General features: G+C 43.3%; 1 long non-coding RNA gene across 3 annotated transcripts; it reads left to right on the top strand.

The window, feature by feature from the left end:
• Positions 1-219: 219 nt before the first annotated feature.
• LOC138395376 (uncharacterized) lies at positions 220-7,403 on the top strand. 3 transcript variants are annotated; one of them, XR_011235531.1, is made up of 4 exons: positions 220-617; positions 1,286-4,302; positions 4,987-5,471; positions 6,917-7,403. It is a non-coding gene; the product is annotated as an uncharacterized lncRNA (long non-coding RNA). The 3 variants fall into 3 exon arrangements; XR_011235532.1 differs by lacking the exon at positions 6,917-7,403 and having other exon boundaries at positions 1,286-1,405; positions 4,987-5,967; XR_011235530.1 differs by lacking the exon at positions 6,917-7,403 and having other exon boundaries at positions 4,987-5,967.
• The last annotated feature ends 11,205 nt before the right edge of the window (positions 7,404-18,608 follow it).

Genomic DNA, 18,608 nt, shown 5'->3' with positions numbered 1-18,608 from the left:
TAATTCTTTAGAACTGTTTGAAATAAGACCTCAAGGGGAAAAGTAGCTGCCTTTATAAGCTAACTGTAGTTAATAGTCGAAGGGAGATGGCTGTAAAAGCAGTGGAGGCTGGAAGACAGCCCACAAAGTAAATTTTAAGAGTTATTCATTGACTTGTGGATAGGTGGGGCTTTTTTCTTTTTGAGTGTCCCCGGAAAGTCCTGAGCTCAGATTGAAAATGAAAGCCTCAGGCCTATCCCAGCTAGTCCAGCTCTTTGCTTGTTAATCTAACATGGCCTTGAACAAAGTCTTGGTACCGGAGTTGGCTGGGAAATTTCCCTTTTCCATCTGTGGGATGACTCTTGCCAACTGTGGAACCCAGGTAGTTGGTGTGGATTGAGACCAAAAGGACATGTTTGAGTTTGTGAACCGAGGTGAGCAGTCACTGGCTTTAAACCTGAAAACTCCAGAAGGTGCAGCCGTCCTTGAGAAAATCTATCTTCAGACCAATGTGCTGATCAATCTTTTCCCAAAAGCGACACTGGCTCTGGACCACGGGATATGTCTGCCAGAAGAGATGTTACAGAAGAACCCGAGAGTTATCTATTCGAGGGCTGCTGCTGGAATGCACTTATCCAGTAAGTACTCCCCAAAGCAAAGGGCATGATATGAACTTGTTGGCTTTATTCAGCGTATTGTCAAAATTTGGCTGAAAACATGAGAAACCATATGCACCACCAGAGTTCCTAGTGTCCTCGGTTGGAGGGGTTCTTGGGACAATAGGTATCGTGATGGCTCTTTCTAAATGTGTCCAGCCTGACAAAGGACAAACAACTGATGCAAATGTGATACAATGCACAGCACATGTCAGTTCTGTCCTGCGGTACATGCAGGATGTGGACAATTTTAAGGTGGACAAAGGGAGAAAATCTATTAATACATGATGGTGGTGCACCCTTCTAGGATACAGGACATTCCTGATGGGAAGTTAATGGCTGTGGAGGCCTTTGAAGCCCCTATTTAGGAGAAATTTCTGGAAGGATTGCATCTCAACCCCTCAAAACTTCCCATGCACCTGAGTTCACTGGGCTGGCTGAGGCTGAAGAAGCTTTTTGCAGACACACTCTCTAAGAAGACACAAGCAGAATAGTGCGAGATCTTTGCTGAATTGGATGCACGTGTGATGCCTGTTCTGTCTTTTGGTGGTGTTTTTCAACTTCTCAGAATAAGGAGCACACTTCTTTGATCTTGCATTGGCAGGATGTGATAACCACAATGCCAGTTTCATTTCTTTCAAAAACTCCAGCTTCCGGCCAACCCAGATGGAGTCTACTCCTAGGAGAACACTCAGAAGAAATACTCAGAAAATGTGAATTTGCCAAAGAGAAAATAGCCCAATTCTGTGCCTCAGGAATCATTAAAAGCAGTAAGCCAACAGTTCACATGTAATATTTAACTGTAAAAGAACCTGTTGTATAAGTAATCTTATGATTTTTAATTGATGTGTAAAATTTGGGGGAAAGTATGAGTGCTTGCATTTGGGGAGAGTTCATTTCTATGTTACGAGGAAATCTCATGCTTTCAGAAAGTTGATGAAATGTTGGCATGTTTTAGTTTTTAGCCTTCGATTGTTCTTATACCAGATAAAGACTTAGAGTTTATATGTATTGTCGTGATTTCCATTGTAATCCAAACCAGTTCTACATTTGGTAGCTATTATACCTGAAGTGGTTTTAAAATAATTGTCTGGGGACTGGAAATTGACACAAGTTCCTACATCATGGTCACACTTTCAAAAAATATCACTTAATTCCTTTTTTTTTTTTTTGGATTTTCCCTGGGGAAGAGAGGAGGTGGGGAGAGAGAGAGAGAGAAAAGGATACAATGGTTTAAAATTTAGTCATTATATACAATGTGTTTCATGGTGAGGTGATATGGAAAGAATACTACTAGATGGTTACACTTTAACAAAATGTAAATAAACATACTTTAAGACTCAAAATCCAGACAAGCATGTACATTGCAATGCTGCTACAATGTATATATATTCCCGCTAGCTGGGAATTCTGCACTTTAACGCATAATGAGTAATATGCAGTTTTTTTCTTCCTTAGAGAGTAAATGGCCTCCTTCTTTTTCTCTTTTTCCTATTTATTTATTTATTTATTTTGTCACACAAAACGATTTTGCCTCCCAACACTAATCTCTTCTTTCCAAATCAGGTTTTCTTGGGGGTGTGCCCTTCCTTTGTTCTCTCTGTCCTTACGGAAGTTTAACTTTGCGGCCATGCCACCTTTCTGGGCATAGTTCAAGCAAATAGACTTCTTTTTCCTCAAACTCTGAGTGCCTTCCATTGTTTTTTAATGAATTATGGGAATTTAAATAAAGCTTCAGTAGATTAACTCATATAAATTTTTTAATAAATAAAGTTCATATACCAGGTAAATCTATTTCTTTGTTCCTCACTGGACACACTGCAGGGGCACAGGCCTGCCTTTTGCAGACGAATATGCTAACACGTTTCCATCACCCTTGCAGGCCTTGAGCTGGGAAGGCTTTTCCACAGCACTGGCCTAGGGTGTTGCCCCCCCATCAAATGAACAAACAAACGAAGGCATTCCCCATTCATCCTCGTCTCTCTTAATGTTAATCAGCCCCCAAAATACTAACATTATTAACTCAGTCTTCTCTATTGACACAATTTCTGTTTAGTTTTCTTCCTATTTCTTAAGCCAACTACTGTGAGAGAGAGAGAGAGAGAGAGAGAGATCGATCTTAGTCAGTAGAAGAGATAAACACAGAAATGTGCGTGTAGAATTGTCTACAGGTCCAGGGAGTACAAGGGAGGAAGTCATCAATTCTCCTGGCAGGGACAGGTGCGTCAACTGGGGGCTGTTCACATCTCATGTTGTGTTTTGGAAAATAGATGGTTGAGAAGAGTATTTCCAGTCAAAAGGAATAACATGGGCTAACTCTTGGAGGTTGAAACAAGGTGGCCTTCACCAGAATAAAATCATATGATACATATTGTCACTTTTTTACTGATTAATATGTCATGCTGTCTTTCTCCAAGAGTTTGAATAAATCTGTCTCATTCTTTTTTTTTTTTTTTTTAATAGAGATGAGATTTTGTGATGTTTCCCAGACTGGCCTTGAACTCCTGGGCTCAAGGGGATCCTCCCTCCTCAGCCTCCCAAGCAGCTGGGATTACGGGCAGGAGCCATTGCTCCTGGTTTCTTTCTTCTTAATGGTTGCACATCATCATGTCGTGTGGATATGCCATAATTTGGGTGTCCAATTACCCATTGCTAGCCATTTGGGTTGTTTTCAATTGTTATGAATAATTGCCAATTGTTTCTTTCAGAAATATCCCTGGAAGAGAAATTCCTGAGGCATAGGGTTCCCGCATGCTAAATACATTTTGAGGTATCTCTCTCTCTCTCTTTCTCTCTCTCTCTCTCTATATATATATTGCTGATTGGTGTCCAGAAAGAAAGCCAGATTTATACCTCCCCCAATAGTATGTGAAAGCCTGCTTCTTTGCATGCCTCTAACTCTGACTATTATGAATCGCTTTCATCTCTGCCAATCACTCCAATGATGATCTTTATTTCACTTTTCTTTAAATTTGCTTTTCTAGATTGCTATTGAGATTGAGCATGTGTTCATATGTCTATTGGACATTTGTGCACTTGTTTTAGAGAATTAACCATGTTGGATCTTTGCCTATTTTTAAATTAGAATGTTGTCTTTTTATTGTTTAATGGAAACATTTTGTCTGCCATATATGCTGCTCATATTTTTCTCAATTTGATGTTTCTCTTCTAACTTTGTTTATAAAATCTGTTACTGTGCTTAAGTTTTAAATGTTTATGGCATCAATCCTGACAGGATTAAAATTTAAAAAAAAAAAATCACCTCCTATTGTGGGAGGTTGCAAAAATGGCCATAGTTTTTCATTCTTTGTATCCATGTCCTTTGCGATCCCACTTTGCTGCTGCCCATCAAGAGATGGCACTTATTTCCCCTCTTGTGCCTGCATCAGCCAACTGAATGTGGTAGAAGTGACAGTCTGCACCATTTGCTCTCTTTCTTGAAACCCTACCTCTGCCCTGTGAAAAATCCAGACTGGCTTACTGGAAGGTGGGAGTCATGTGGCCCAGTCACCTTCACCTCTGCCAGTATCCGGCCAACCAGAAGGACATGCTGGGTTAGGTCATCCCAGACACCCAGCCCTCAGCCCACCCACCAGCTGACCACAGCCTCAGGAGCAAGCCCAGTCGGGATCAGCCCCACCTGGCCCCAGTCAGCAGAACTGCCCAGGTGACCTGTGGACTTGTAGCAACAATAAATGATTATAGCTTTAAAACATTAAGTTTTGGGGTGGTTTACTATGAAGCAGTGAATAAATGATATAGCTATATTTTCTTCTAACATGAGGTTTTATTTTGGGATTTTTTTGTTCTTAATTCTTTAACCCATATAAAGTTTATTTTTGTGCATGTGTGAGGTAGTGAAGAGGTATTTATTTCTTTTGCTAAATGGATAGCCAATTTTCTAAATACGATTTATTGAAGTTTCCTTTGCCACTGATTTGTGATGTCATGGTTTTCATTATCTAAATTCCCAATACACAAGGGTTTGCTTCTGGGCTCTCTAATATATTCCACTGATTTATTTTCTCCCTTCTTTGCCAATAACACCATGTTTAATTACTCAATTTTAGAGTATGACTTGATATCTGGAGTCCTCCTAGGGAATAACATAGGAAGCCAATTGTTAGAATTCAAGGGGAGGGACACAGTCTTAAATACTTTTGTATTTCCCACAGAATGCAGCTAATTTTTGTGGACCTGGTGGTGATTGTCAAAGGTTTTTGAAAGAGGAAACATTTCATCTTCTATATTGTAAAACTGTGGCATTTGATATCCTAGAAATAAATTTGGGAGCCTTGGGATTTACAAGGATGATGTTTATGGTCGTTATCTCTTGTTACTCTCACGACAGCTCTGTAAGTGTAAGGTGAGCAGTCTGGGAAGGGCTATATCATCACGGTGATGAAAGAGGAAGCAGAGGAGCAGTGGAAAGCTCACATTTGCTGAGTGTGTACTCTTTGTTAGGCTCCAAACACTGTGTATGCCTTACCCTACTTAACCCATAACTATGAGGTTAGTACTATTTGTATACCATTTTTCAGAACAGAAGGTGAGATATAGGAGAAGTTAAGTAACTAGACCAAAGTCACAAAGTAAATGAGAAAGTCAAAATTCTAAATGCATGTGAGCACAGAAAAACACACACACACATAAAATGCTGAAAGAAAGTACCTCTAAAAGTTAGCAATGGCTTTCTCTGGATAGTGGGATGATGGTAACTATGGTTTTTTTTCTTTACACTTTCTCTGTTGTCCAAATTTGCTGCATAGTTTTCTTCCTCATACTTAGCCTGGCTTGGTCAGGTTACCCAGCCAGCAGAAGGGAGTGAGATGCCACGTGAGTGGTTGGTTTCCATCCTGCCATGTCACTACCCGGCCAGCATCTTCATTTTCTCCTATGTGCACTTGTCATTGAAACATTCTATCCTGCCTGGAATCCTACTTTTGGATAATTCTCTGGCCCTTAATTTTAAAAGAACAGAATCAGATCAATGAAGAAATTTTATCCAAAGGAGCACTAGGCAATAAGCAGCAGACAAAGAAGTCTATAAAGTGCAGAAAGGATTCACTTTTACCCCTTTTTCTTTTTCTGCCCCTCAGGCCACTCTCTATCGCATGAGTCTGAAGCATTGCTGGGTGTCAGTGCTATCTGGCCACATTTATTTTATTGTAATGGTGGAAAATAAGGGTTGGATTATGAATATAGGGACAGAGAAGGTAACCTCCAGTCAAATGGTAAGACAGAATAGAACTTTTGAAAATAGGGGGAAATAGGAAAGAGACAATAACTTGACTGATCTAAGAGAAAGAAAAAAAGGAAGGAAAGAAAGAAAGAGAGAGAAAGAAATAAACCATAAATTAATGAAAGGAATAAAATTAAGTTTATCGGAATTTCCATTAAATGTGACTGGGACAAATTCTTCTATTAAAAGACAGATCAAGATGGAATTTTTTTGTTTATAAAGACCATACATGAATTTTAAGAAAGGCAGAAAATAAAGGAATGGATATATTATATATGGTAAATACTAAAATCGTCACTCCTACTCAGTGCTGAGGAGGATCAGGAAGGGATCACTATGGAACATAGCTAGTGAAAGTGTAAATTGTTAGATCTCTTTTATAATGCAAGCTGGCAAGATGTGCAAATATAATTAATATAATTGACCCAGGAAACAATACTTATGAATCTAGCCTATAGAATATAAACATAAGGACTCCAGGATATATGTGCAAATATTTTGAAGCATTATCTATAGTAGCAAGAGAGTGTAAAAAGCTGAAGTCACCATCAATAGGGAAACAACTGAATAAACAGTGACATATCCATGTCATAGAATATTATGCAACTATTAAAAATGCTGCCATTTTAAAGTAGAAAGACTGGGAAACAAATGGGCATTTCAAGTATATTTATTATGATGGTGTTCCTAATGGTAAACTTTTGAAAATGATCTAAAACACAGAAGAAATATGTAGACCACATATTATAGTAAGAATTTTATCATTGCTTTGAGGCTTTAATTCAATGTTATCATTCTTATTGGGAAATATTATATACCATCCACAATTCTCCAATTTGGTTACCTTCTCCAGCACATAGAGATTTTTTACTGAGCTGTCTTTTCATCACTCCTTTTTACAAAATCATCTTGAGAGGTTGCTAGCTCACCAGGAAAAGAATGTGCTATTTTCAATCCAATATAATTTGCTTAACTCTACATTTCACATATAAGGTTCATACTCTCACTAAATTCATATATTTTATGTGCTTGCTTAAAGGAAAGCATTGGGGTCATCCCCCCGAAACATGTATCTCATCTTGTCTGATGAAATCCGGAAGGCGCCTCTGGTGTCAAAGGGATGAAGAGTCTCATCTATTGGGCGGGACTCAAGCTCCTGGGCCAGGGAGAGCAAGAACATCTGTTTCAGTCATGATCCATCCTGTTGGCAGAGCTGTCAGTGGGGGCGTTTAGGCTAAAGCACTGGATCTTCATCGGAAGACATTGCTGTGGTCATCAAAGGACATTTGCGATGGAATCCAGGACGCACCCACAGGGAATAAATACACAGTTATGAAAAAATAATTACCAATAAAATAGTGAACTAGAAAGGCCCACAGGCTGGCTCAGGCCCTGGCTTTGGCTTTTTCTTTTTTTCTCATTTATTTTTATTCATTGGAAAGAGACTTAAGGATATTTCAGAAAGAACATTTTCACTGTCTGAAATAATCTGGACAAATAAATAGAGCAATTCAGTTCCAAAGGCATTGTGGATGCTTCATGTGTATTTTAATTAGCTGGTTAACAATTTCTTTAAAAACCCCATCTTAAATTCTCCTCCCTCTCACCTAACAGATTATAGGGAACACCCACAAGGCCTGCAGGTGGGAGCAGAGATACAGGCCACGATGGCTCAGTGTTACAGGGTTCTGAGCCACCTACTCATGTAACTTACTTGAGGAGACTCCGCCCCACACACACCTGCTCAAACTTATCCCAAATGAAGCATTTCCATAGCACGATCTATTGCTGCCGTGCCCCTGGGACCATGGGAATCGGGGGACCTGACAACGCCCAGCTCATGGTCAAGGACTCCTCTCTACTAGGGCCCTTCTCTCTCCACTGACATTTTTGTATCCAACATGAATCTATTTTCTAAACAAATATAGCCATTGGCCTTTTCTACTAGGAAAGAACAATAAAAAACCACATAAATCTGGCCAAGATTGTTCTTATTAGGTGGGAGGTCACAAAAGTAGTTTATTGAGCTATGAGCTAGTCATGGACGGGTTATAACTGGCAGAGCCCCAGCTTTGTGGCAGGCTGCGAGTCCCAGGCAGGGCACGGAGACGGTCTCAGGGTAACAGAGAATGAGGACAGGGTGGGGAGTGGGGTGAGAGGTGCAGGAGGAGGGGGAACAGTAGGCGGAACAGGAAGGCAGGCGCCGTCCAGGAGGGGCTAGCCATCCAAACGATCAATTCCAGGGGAGATGGTGGCCTCCATTCTGGTCATCCAAGTGGTTGAGTCTAAGTCTATGCTCTATGTTCATTCCATTCACTCTTTAGTATTCATGTGGTTCAGATAATTTTAAGCATCAAATAGTATATAATTTTTAAGTCAAAATTTTTATATAATTTTTAAAAGCAACTAATTCTGGCAAAAAAGAATACAGAGCCTAGCTGGACAATCTTGAGCCAGGAGTTCCCAGACCACCAGGCAGAGCTTCCAGGGAGCTACTAATAGCCAGGTGTGACTACAGATAAAGATATGTGACCTATAGTCTCTAAATATAAGGGAGGAAACAACCGATTTTTAAATTACTAATAATCATCCTTATAGCCAACCCATTCACAGAAGTGGGGTGACTTATCTTTCCAGGCTGAAGGGAGCAATTCCTGTGATGTCTTTTCAGGATCTTAGAGATTAGCGATCGCATCCACGAAGGGGTCACAAATCTAGACTTCACTAGAGTCTTGGAGTGCTTGGCTACTCCAAAACAAACAAAGAAACAAAAAAAACCCAAAAGGAAAACAGACTGTAGAAGTCAAGGAACCTGTCAGCAGGAGGGGTGTACACTCTGTGCACGGGACAGTCTCATGGGTCAAGAGCTTTGACCAGTGCACACCCAATCATTTGTGCTTGCTTTTCAGGGATTGACAATGGAAAGACAACTTTCCCCAGGAGCCCGTTTTACTTTCAGCTGACATGTTATCAGCACAAGGGAGTGAAGGAGAGTCAGGGAGGTGAGGCCAGAAGGCCGTGGCTCCCGGGGCTGCGTGGCTGAGCCACACTGTGGGTCTGGTGCTCTAGTCCAGCAAGATCCATGCAGTTCACTTGCATGTGTGTGTGTGTCCAGAGCCAGAGGCCAGACTTCCAACAGATGACCCCAGAAGTGGGCTTCTCATTTCACAGAGGAGGAAGGGGAAGCTCAGGGGGCCCACAGGGTTCACCCCCGGCACCCAGTGGTGGTAATGGAACTCTAGCCCTGCCCGGCAGCCCCCTCAGGAAAGGGCACATGGGAGCCAAGCCAGAGCTCAGAGGGAGGCTGGAAGGACCTGGGAGGCCAGTGAGAGGGTGGGGCCACAGAGGGGGCGGGGCCACAGAGGGACTGAGCCAGCAAGAAGGTAGGGCCAGTGAGAAGGTTGGGCCAGTGAGAAGGTGGGGGCCAGTGAGAGGGAGAGGGGGGCGGGAAGCCCTTTATCTGAAAATGTATGAAGAACCATTGAATTTTGAACAGGAGTGTGAGATTTGAAGCACATCCCCTAACGTCTCCAGTGTTACCTGGAGGAGACAACATTTTTCCAACTGCTGAAGAACTTGGAACTTCTCGAGTGCGATTATTGGTCACAGAAAGCCACCAATGTCCATATACAAGATGATCACAGCAGTCTGCCCTCGTATCAGCAGGGTCGAGTCCCATCACTAACCGCGAGTCACCTTTCTGGTACTGTTTCTTCACCTACGTACAGTAAGGGTTCGATTACATGAATCAAGAGATCTTTTCCTATCCTAAAAATTTCTGATCCTGAGGTAAGGTAAAACAATTTATTTTTAATTATTATGCATTAAAAAAAGAAACAAAACTTTTTTTGCTCTTCAACAGAGGAATCAGGCCAGACAGCTGCACAGGAAAAACAGATGTTTAAAAATACATTTTGTGGATAAAGTGTATTTTCTTTTCCTTTTCCTGGTTCCTTTCGACCTGTGGTTTTTTAGTTTGACCCCTGACGTGAAAACAGAGCTGGATACACATTTATTTCTTAGGCTGCCTAAACACCTCGGAGACACCAATGCCGGGAACACCTGCTGGAAACCTGGGGTGGGGGTGGGGCGCTGCAGCCTTTCACACCCAGAGGAAACAGGCCGGAGTTTCTGCTCTTGAGCCATCAGTGGCGTGACCTCAGCTAAACATGTGAAGTACTTTTTCAAAAATCACGTATGCTCCCCCACCAAAAGTGATTAGGGGTCTTCAAAGGTTCAGGAAAAGTCCAGGTTAGAGTTCAAATACACACATTTGCTCAGGGCTAGCACATGGTCCATATCATTTCTATTAAGGAGGTAGTGTAAGCTCACTGGGCAAACTGGGTTAATGACTAACTGGGTTAAGTGACTCAGATAAAATCCCCACATCCTGATTTGTGGTTAACTTAGCGGTGCTGTTCTGAGGGATGTGTTTGGTCTTAAAATAGTACTTTTAGACTTTTGACTACGTTTATCTCAGAGAGTTTGAATCATCTTTTATTTCTTGTTGGGGGCTTTGTAAAATAAGGAGCAGACAGAGCACTATTTTACCCATTTTGGAGACAGTGGAAGAGTCACTAGAAGCTACTATAAGTGGCATATCGAGTGAGCCGAGTTCGGCAGGGTGTGGGCCGAGCCCCTGGGCCTTGGAAACTCACTCTGTGCCGGTTGCTGTACCTGCTCCTTGTGAATCCTGACGGTACCACCTGGGGAAGGGAGGCGAGGGCGGGGAGGAAGTGACACTGGGCTTCAGTGCAGTCCTGCTGGGGCTTCAGCTGACTCCAGAGGGTTTTGGAGCTGGAGTGACCCTTCTGAATTGTCCCCCGCTGTGGCAAGGGGGCTGGGCCTTTCTTCTCCCACATCCATGAGCCAGTGGCTCCGGCCACCCCAGCAAGGGCGCGTGGGCTCTAGGCAAGTGACAGCTGAGGGCTCTCTGCAGGCAGCAGTCCCAGCAGCAGGGGACTAAGCCTCTCACCCACCCTGTGTCAGGGCATCCCAGTGTCTACCACAGGGGACTGCAGGACAAGGGCACAATCCTCCTTAGCTGGTGCAGCTGTGACCTGCCATCGGCACCTCCTGGCAGACATGCAAGTGCAAGCTGGTCTTCAGTGGGGAGCTTCTGGGGTTTCCTTGAAGGTCCCCCGAGGACCTCTGATTGCAGTGCTTTGGCTGGCAGTGCTCTAGGCTGGATGCTGTGGTCCTGTGCAGGCCTGGGATTTTGGCGTACACTCCTCGGGGGGAGCCCTTCCAGGTGACTCTTTCACGTGGGAATTCTTTGAAGATGACTCATGTCTAGACAATGTCTCCAGTGTCCACATCCTGTTCCTCGGAAAAAGGTACCTTTGCCTCACTCCTGGTTATCAACTATGGTGGTTTACCCAGGACTGTCCTGGTTTTAGCAAGAAAGTCTCACATCCCAGGAGAACTTTTATCCTGGGCAGACTGTGGTTGGTGGTTGGTCACCCCAGAACATAGAGACCCAGAGCAACCACATCTCTGCACAGCCAGTTTTAAGCTTTTCAGATGAGAATCAAATATCAGTCCTCATGCCTGTCAAACCCCAGGGACTTTAGGCAAGCCTTCCAAGTGGCCTGTGAAGCCCCTTCTCGAGGCTGGAGTGGTAGAGGAAGTGTGCACACCATTGCCCTCAAAGTGGGGAGAACAGAACACGACAGCTGATGCTCTAAAGCAAGCCTGTCTTCTCCAAGAGCCTTCAGTATCTCCTGACATCTTATTTAGCCTGGAAGTGGGTAATGGGCTGCAGTTTATGAAACCTGTTTCAAAACATGTTAGTCCATCTGCTTAGACTAGAGTAAGGTGAACTCTCTGCGTGTGAAGTCCCATGGGGAGTAGCCCCCAGAGGGAGATGCTTCCCTGGGGGCTGCTAGTGATCTTTAGGAGGAAATCTGGACAGGAAGCTGCTTCTTAACATTAGCATTCCCTGCACTGTGTTTTCCTTCAAATTCCTTGGCTATGGAAAGCAGTAGGGAGATTTCTCAGAGAACTGCAAATAGAACTATCATTTGATCCAGCAATTCCACTACTGGGTATTTACCCAAAGGACAAGAAATCATTGTATTAATATTAAAAAAGATAGCTGAACTTATTTGTCTATTGCAGCACTATTCACAATAGCAAAGATATGGAATCAGCCTAAGTGTCCATCAACTGATGAGTGGATACAGAAAGTCTCTGTGTGTGTGCGTGTGTGTGTGTGTGTGTGTGTGTGTGTGATGGAATACTATTCATCGTAGTAAGATGAATAGTAGAAAAGAATGAAATCATGTCTTTTGCAGCAACATGGGTGGAACTGGAGGCCATTATCTTAAGTGAAATAACTCAGACACAGAAAGTAAAATGTCACATGCTCTCACTTGTGGGTGGGAGCTAAATACTGTGTACACATGGACATAGAGTGAGGAATGATGGACACTGAGAAGTGGAAGGGCTGGGAGGGTGTGAGAGGTGGGTAAGGGATGAGAAATTACTTAATGGGTACAGTGTATGTTATTCAGGTGATGCCTACACTAAAAGACCAGACTTCACTCCATGCATGTATCCATGTCACAGAACAGCATATGTACCTTTTCAATTTATACAAATAAAAAAAATTATTTGGCTTTAGGCTAGAAACTTTAAGAGAGCTATGTTGGCCAGGCGCAGTGGCTCACACCTGTAATCCCAGCACTCTGGGAGGCTGAGGCTGGAGGATCGCTTGAGGCCAGGAGTTCATAGCCCATCCTGGGCAACTGAGTGAGACGCCATCTTTAAAAAAAACTTTAAAAAAAATTATCCGGGTGTGCTGGCGTATGCCTGTAGTCCCAGCTACGCAGAAGGCTGAGGCAGGAGGATCACTTAAGCCTGGGAGTTTGAGGCTGCAGTGAGCTGTGGTGGTGCCACTGCCCTCCAGCTTGGGTGACAGAGAGTGAATTCTGTCTCTGAAAAAAAAAAAAAGCATAAAAGTCATCAAAGGATTTTGTTAAAAATGTAGCTTATCTGCCCTTAAAGATGAAAAAATACTCAGCCTCCTATATAAGAGAAACACAAATGAAAACTATAGCAAGATCCCATTTCTAACCTGTCAAATTGGCAAACACCTGGCTCTGTCTGTTGGTAACACTACGGGGGAAATAAACTCTCATACGTTGTTGACACAGTCCCTGTGGAGAGGCAGCTGGCAGTACCCATCAGAATTACAGATGCATTTGCCCTTTGATCCAGAAATCTGTTCCCAATAATCTATCTCACAGACACACCTGTACACATAGTAAATGACACATGCAGACAATCATGATGGCCTCACTGTTTGTAATAGCACAAAGATTGGAACTAGCCCAAGTATAAAGCAATAGGATACTAGTTATTTCACTATCTAGTAGACCCACACAATGGAACTTTGTGTAAAATGAATGATGAGAATATCTATCTACATACTCCTAAACGTGAAGGCATCTTTAGGACTTAGTGTGAAACAAAAACAATTAAATAACAGGTTGCATATATCCACATATATTTGAATTTTGCAGGAAAGAAGGAAGCGTGTATTTGCATAAAGGAAAAATAAAAAACAATAAATAATCTAGGGGACAGGGGGAAGGAGAGTGGCTGAGGACAGTCCCTTGGAGGAGCAGTCTGAGTGCTTTGCTGTGCATATGCTCTTACACATGGGTTTCCAGACCATGTAAACTATCACCTATGCAATAAAATAATTTAGAGTCACGTAGATTTCCGAATCCCCTTTCTCCAATTCTAATTTACTGCTTCTGGGACGGGACTCAGAATTCTGTATTTTTATAGAGATTTGGAGGAAAATGAACCAAAGAACACACATTGAAAAGGATGCTGTCAGTACTCTTTCTCCTATATCACTTTATTGGCATTTTCACTTGACCATTTTGTTTGGCTAAATTAATTTATATTTTGTGAGACATCATGTTCTGGGAAAATCCACTGGGAAGGGGACCAGATAAAGCTGACTGAAAAACCCTACTCCATCCGTGGCTGCATGGAGCAGTACAAAAGTCAGATCAGAAACCTGTCTAGGAAATGGTCACTTGGCCAGAAAGGTGTCTGGGTGGTAGGAAACCCACAAGGAAGCTATGTGTTCCCATTTTTCCTTACAGTCTGAGAAAGTTTCTTAGGAGTCTCTGCATTCTCCACGTGATGGAAGCAACAGATCTGAGGCATGCTAGCGAAAAATTAAGTGTTGACAGCTGGAATGGTGTTGTGGATTAACAACTGTGTTCTCCAAAAAAATATGTGTAAGTCCTAACTCTTGGTACCTGTGAATGTGGCCTTATTTGGAAATAGGGTCTTTGCAGATGGGTCGAGTTGAAATGAGATCACATTGGATTAGGGTAGGCCATAAATCCAGTATGACTGGCGTCTAAGAAAAGGGAAGGTTGGGAGGCACAGAGACACACAAGAAAGAAGGCCATGTGACAACAGAGCAGAGACTGGAGTCAGGGAACACCAAGGATTGCAGCAGCCACCAGAAGCTACGAAGAGGCAAGAAAGGCTCCTTCCTCAGAGCCTTCGAAGGAGGCATGGCCCTGCAGACACCTTGATTTTGGACGTCTGGACTTCAGAACCACGAGATAATCAATTTCTGTCGTTTTAAAGTCACCCAGTTTGTGGTCATTTGTTACGGCAGCTCTAGGAAATTATCACAAGGGGTGAGAGAAAAAAGTAAAGACAAAACTAAGCCCGGGCCTGGAAAGCTGGGGAATTGTGTGGTTAGGGCAGGGAGCATGGGGCAGGGTGTGGGGGTTAGAAAGGATGGGGAGCTGGATTTCATCTCACCCAATTTTAAGCATGAGTGGGCATAGCAGGAGAGGTGGGTGTGGATTTACCCATCCCCTCCTCCTCCCCACTCCACCTGCCTGACACCCGATGAGTGTTACTTCCATATGTGCACATTAATGTTGATCAATTGGTACCAATTTGATGGTGAGTACACGTGGTGCCTGTTTTTCCATTCTTGTGATACTTCACTTACAAAAATGGGCTCCAGCTCTATCTGGGATAATACAGTAGGTAGTTCACCATTTTTTATGGCTGAGTAGTACTCCATGGTACACATATACCACATTTTATTAATCCACTCATGTATTGATGGGCACTTGGGTTGTTTTCACATCTTTGCAATTGTGAATTGTGCTGCTGTGAACATTCAAGTGCAGATGTCCTTTTTGTAGAATGTCTTTTGTTCCTTTGGGTAGATGCCCAGTAATGGGATTGCTGAATCACATGGTAGTTCTACTTTTAGCTCTTTGAGGTATTGCCATATTACTTTCCACAGAGGTTGTACTAGTTTGCAGTCCCACCAGCAGCGTATGAGTGTTCCTATCTCTCAGCATTCATGCCAGCATTTGCTGTATTGGGACTTTTTGATAAAAGCCGCAGAGCAGATTGAATCTTGGAGTGAATACTCACGGTGTTACAAGGGGAATTTGCACATTCCATGCTTCACCATCTGTCAATCAAGTGCTCCTTGAAGCCTGTGGTTCCACAGCACTGGGTTTGTCAAGATAGAAAAGAGGCAGAGGAATAAAGTCCTCCCCTCAGGAAGTTTACATAACATAATTGAGACATGGAGCCTGTGTATGTGAAGAATAACTAATCTGGAAAGGGATCGATACATTGCAAATGGATGTAAGTTTAAACTTTTAGAAGAGAGTATTGTGCTGCTAAGTGTTTCTTTCCAAAAAGACAGCCCTGATTTGTACTGATTGACAATGTCTGCAGCGTAAATATTCCCCCCACAGCCAACTCCAAGCTCCCAACACAGTGCCACTGGACATGGAGCAGGAAGAGATGCCACAGTGCGCTCTTGGGAAGCGGCGTGAGCAGGTATGAGCCAGTTCCGGCACCCACCGAGGTGGAGGCTCTGAGGGCTGGGGAAATGAGGGTTTCAGCAAGAAGCTGAATCTCCATGAGTTCTGAAAAGAGGCAGTCAGGGGCAAGAGGAAGAGCCTCTACAAGGAAGCAGCCTGCGTAAGAAGCAGGAGAAGAGATAGGCAGAAAGGCCGTGGAGCCGGATGGAGCTGAGCTCACCTCTCAGCTCAGACACTTATTTGCTGTGTGAACTGAGCCTCAGTTTGCACATCTGTAGAATAGCACCTACCATGCAGGCTTACATGACACAAGCATGTTAGTGCATAGCAGACACTCAGAAATCAGTGGCCCTCAGCACTGAGCTGAATAATTTTGTTGCAGTGTTTGTGTAGGGCTGTAGTGGTAGATAAAGCTCCAAAGACACACATGCACACACATGTTTACATGTGTACATATACATGTAAATATACACATGTACGAATATATATACACATATACCCACACACACACATATATATAGTTCTAAGATGAAGGTACGTGGTCGGGCATAGGGAGGTATTTTGTTCTTCTTGAACGTAGGCTAGGAGGCTTCTAGAGCATTACATCATTCCTGTTTAGCTGTTCAAGGACATCTGAGGGATGAGCAGTCCTCAGAGACTCGGGAGAGAAACATCCTGCCGTGGCTTTGAGGCTACAAACAACTGCAGCAGGGCCGGAAACAGCACTCACGTGAGGACGGGTTCCTTCCAGACTTATTGACAAAAGGGATTTTAGGTCAATGTTTGTCCTGCAGGAAACAACAGGGAAACAGGAATCATTCTGCGTTCTGTCACGGAGGTGAGCAATCATTTCAGACACTGGAGCAAATTCCTGATGTTGAACAAAAGAGAGCGTCTCTGAGGATGTGAACAAATCAGGCAGGGGCATCTTGAATGTGTCCTTTCATTCTGGCTGAGTCCCTGGGTAGACAGAAAGAGCTGCCCCATGGTTTGGTGGTTTCTCATTTAGCAGCTCAATTCAAAACCTAATTCTTTGGCTACAAACTCAAGTGTGCACCTTGGTTCCCACAGAGCCAGGCGGGATGGGTAGATGGCCCCGGATCACTTATCACCACTAGAAATCACTGTTAGAAAAACAATGATAGTGATCTTATGCTTGTAATTTTATCCATTTGTAGTCACCTTGTGAGTTCAAGGAATTTAGAGGCTTCTAACATTTGCATGGCTATTTATGTCGAAATTTGTAAAGATTGGTTGTCCCTGAGAGGGAGCCAGCGTTGCTACAAGCCAAGAATGATCTGTGACAAGAACAAATGGAAAAACCAGTCCAGGGCCACCAAGGCTGCTCCCAGTAAAGATGAGCTGGAATGGTGCCCAAGACTCCGAGGGCTGACAACAGGATGCAGGAGAGCACAACAGGATCTTGAAGGACACTCAGAATTCAGGGGAGAAGGGCAGACCAAGCAAGTGGAGGATTCTGAAAATTGGTGGAGAGCAAAGGTCTCCAACCCAACAGCTCGAAGGGAGGAGAAGTTATTGGGCAGGGAGGAAGAGGCCAGGCTGCTGCCACGGCATCCGGGCTTAGTACCGTAAGGTCCTGTGTGGGCTCGACACAAAGGCCACACAAAACAGGTGTTGGCAGTGGAATACTATTCAGCCACGAAAAAGAATGAAACCCTGTCACTTTCAGAGCATGTTCTGTTAAATGAAACAAGCCAAGAACAGAAAGTTAAACACAGCATATTCTCACTGACATGTGGAAGCTAAAAAAAGCAGTTGATCTCATAGAAGTAAGAAGTAGAACAGAGAATACTAGAGGCTGGAGAGGGTGGGGGAAGAGAGGGATATGGAGGGATTTGTTAAAGGAAACGAAATTACAGCTAGATAGGAGGAGTAAGTTCTAGTGTGCTATCCCACTGTAGGATGACTCTAGTTAACAGTAACGTACAGTTTCAGATGGCTAGAAAGAGGGTATTGAATGTTCCCAACACAAAGCAAAGATGAATGTTTGAGATGATAGATATGCTAATTACCCTGATCTGATCACTGTGTATTATATGTGTCAAAACATTGCTATTTAGCCCATGAATATGTACAGTATTGTCTGTCAATTAAAAAAAATAAAACAGGCTGGGCATGGTGGCTTCCATCTGTAATCCTAGCACTTTGGGAGGCCAAGGCAGGAGGGTCACTTGAAGCTGGGAGTTTGAGACAAGCCTGGGCAACATAGCGAAACCCCGTCTCTATAAAAAATAGAAAAAGTAGCCAGGTGTGGTGGCTCGCACCTGTTGTCCCAGCTTCTCGGAAGGCTGAGGCGGGAAGATCACTTGAGCCCAGGAGTTGGAGGCTTCAGTGAGCTATGATCACACCATTGCACTCCAGCCTGGGTGATGGAGCAAGACCTTGTCTCTAAAAAAAAAAAAAAAGAAGAAGAAAGAAAGACAGAAAACAAACAAACAAACAAACAAACAAACAAACAGGTGTTGGGGCCACATGTCAACCCCCTGCCACTGGGTTTCCACCTGCGATGTGAAGGGAGGCAGGACTGAGTCTTGTTCATGAGGTAAGAAGTGGAATTAACTAGAGCAGAAAATTTATGTGGGGAAAACTAGACAGGATTTGTTAGATGGGGCCAAAGGCAGGCCTGGGCCTTAGCAACAAAGCGTGGCAGGACTGGGGAGACACTGGCAAAGCTGACAGGTTACAAATATTTCTGTTTCTTTGGTGGTGTTACACTAAGATTGCATATTTAAAAAGAATTCTGTTTCCCAATGGAAATGTGTTCAGACCAGCAAGGCAGGATAAATGAACATGTGTATGCTTTAGCCGGACTTTGGTGCTCATATGTGTGTTTCTATGAACAATGGGGGTCTGATTTTATTATTAATTATGGGA

Source organism: Eulemur rufifrons, chromosome 15, assembly GCF_041146395.1.
Source record: "Eulemur rufifrons isolate Redbay chromosome 15, OSU_ERuf_1, whole genome shotgun sequence".
NCBI lineage: Eukaryota > Metazoa > Chordata > Mammalia > Primates > Lemuridae > Eulemur > Eulemur rufifrons.
Note: the sequence above shows the minus strand (reverse complement) of the source record. Positions and strands in the feature narration are given on the sequence as shown.